This window comes from Gavialis gangeticus, unplaced genomic scaffold, assembly GCF_001723915.1.
Source record: "Gavialis gangeticus isolate Ggan-Ray unplaced genomic scaffold, GavGan_comp1, whole genome shotgun sequence".
NCBI lineage: Eukaryota > Metazoa > Chordata > Crocodylia > Gavialidae > Gavialis > Gavialis gangeticus.
The window spans coordinates 1,986,241-1,988,900 of NW_017729034.1; the positions used below are offsets into that span (position 1 = coordinate 1,986,241).

The 2,660-nt window shown below is 38.3% G+C and overlaps 1 pseudogene; it reads left to right on the top strand.

Annotated features, from left to right (window-relative positions):
• Positions 1–2,141, top strand: part of LOC109304185 — a 3,287-nt pseudogene extending 1,146 nt beyond the window's left edge.
• Positions 2,142–2,660: the final 519 nt, after the last annotated feature.

Sequence of the window (2,660 nt, forward strand, 5' to 3'; positions counted from 1 at the left end):
TTTCTTGCCTTTAAAAAAGAATTTCTTTCTAAAAATTTCCAACTATACTCACCCCCACCAGGACACCCCTCTTGCTACATACAGGAAGTATGCTGACTAATGACATAATATATAATTTTGGGGACAGGGGGTTCAGATTATCACTTTCTCCTCTGTCACAGAGTGAAGTATTCAACAACGAAGCTCTACAGCTTGGCTATCCTGGTCCTTTTTTGCCCTGGCATCTTCACCATGCACATAGCAAGAGGTAAGTTTTCATCTCCATAGGAATGTAAGAATTGCCAAACGATATCAAGACTGGGGTTTATCTAATTCAGTGTCCTTTCTCAGGGAGTGACCAATACTGGTCACTTAAGAGGAATCTGTGAGAAATTACATAATGAAATGATCTGTTAATTGGAGGTGTTTCTTAACCCCTATCAGTTTGTGGCTGGCTTAGGCCTTGAAGCTGGGAGGACTTCCTTTTTCCTAGAAAACTTTATTGCTATCTAGTATTGTCCTGGATGCTCCCACTTACCATGTCAATGTTTAACATATCTGCTGTGACAATGATGTTTCCCAGGGAAGCTCCCTCCCTTTTTTAATTACATTGAATTTAACTATAATTTAAATGTTTTGCAAGTCATATGCAACCTATTCTCTTCAGCTGAGACTGAAATCAAGCTGCTGTTTGGAACCCATTGGTGGTTTAACATTGTGGCAATGAGTTTATGTGGTTGTTTTTTACAGTGTGAGGACTAGTGTGTCCAACTAAAAAGCCTTTAAGGGAGGGAGAATAGAATTGTTTTTATGCAGTTGAATTTGCCCAGGATATCTACTCTTACAAAAAGTAACTTGGGTTATTCAAGGATCTCATATGATTAGGATTTTGGCTCTTGTCTCATTAGAATGATGCATTTATGACAGGCTTAACTAATGCAACCCAGTACATAAGGGTAGAAGTACCTGAGTTGTAATTTAGCAAGCCACTTGCTATAAAGAACCACTATTTATTTAGTACTACTGGTAATTTACCATCTTTTTTATGTTAGGAAATGTAGTAAGTCAAATTATAAGAAAGTTCCTGCATAGACCTATCAACAAAGGAGCTAGACATAAGAGGGTTTGCCAATTATGAAATGCAAAACATACCAGTAAAAGCTGTGATGTAAGTATGTGGTCCAGTTTTCATCTGCTAACTCATCCAGATATACTCTGTCCTCCCCATTAGGAGAAGAAAGTCAGTAAAACTCTCTCAAAAGAAGTGTATGGGCTTTATAGCTGAATAAGCATGCTTACTTGAGAGCTTTTCTTGATATCTCACATTAAAGCTTCATTGGGCAATGTCAAAGTGTCTGAAGTACTGGTGCTGTATTAAACAGAAAAATGTTTTGTTCTAAAAACTGGAAAGAAATGTCATAAAGCAAAAAGTGTTTCAAGTGGCATAGATGAGTATAACCTTGCGGATTACCAATCAGTGCATTGGGCTAAGGTACGCAAGAGAATTTGTGGAAGAGGTAGGAGTAATCAAACTCCTATAGGATGTGATCAGGCCCTCAATCTCATGCGAATTTATTGAATCCAAATTAGATTTGGTCCTTGTGCAATAAGTGTGGGGCCCTATTTTCAAATAAGCTCCACATGCTAGTTATGCTTAGCTTTTTCAGAATGTCTAACAGTAAAGTGTATGCATAGATTGCAACATATAGAAATACCCATCTATAAGTACAGTTGGTGTCCATTCACTAAATTGCAAAACCAACTTACAACTGGCTTTATGGCAATTACTGATGTTACCACCCCAAACTTACACCAGTACAAGTTTTTGTCACATCACATCCTCACCTATTCCACGTAGAAACATGTACACGTGGTCTTGTCTTGGAAACAAGAGGTCTGGTGTCTGTCTTCCTTCTTGCTTCTTTCCTTTCAGGTTCATCACCAAAGCAGGTATTAAGATCTGCGTGGATTCCAATCTCAAATGGGTGAAGCAAGTCATAAAATATTTGGATAAAAAACATGCCATCAGAAGATCTGCCAAGCCCAAGCCCAAGCCCAAGCCATCTAACTAAAGGGAGATGCCACTGAAACCATGAGTAATTGTTGGTTGCTCCTGTTAGCAACTCCTACTTGGTAACTGACAATAAGGTCTCTGAACTAACACAGGCTCATCAGAACCCATTCATCGTCATTTTGCAGCTGGACTCTTCTACACTGTTCTCAGATTTACTTATTGCAAAGTTTGTTCATTATTATTTATAATTGTGTGTGGGTAGTTTTCTCTCAGAATGGTGGACTATAGACTGCCCTTTTATATACCAACAAGGTTTCTGTCAAAGAATGGTGATAGAAGTCTTTATTTATAAGAGGGAAGGAAAACATGCAGGGTATTACTTGTCTGCAAGGCTCATTGCTGAAAGAGGTTGGAGGAGATGACATTGGGGCCGATTTGAAAAATGTGCTGGATAATATAGTGACAGAAAAACTACTTAAGCTTTAAGTAAGCAAAGTATGTTTCAACTCATCAGCTGCTAACTAGGGCTGTGTGAAACAGCACCATTTCATTTTGACTTCCATTTCACCAGTGTTTTGTTTTGCTGTTTCAAAGGGCTGTTACATTTGCTTTAGCAAAAACTGTTTTGCTGTTTCAGTGCATTTCAACATTTCACCCATAGGCTATA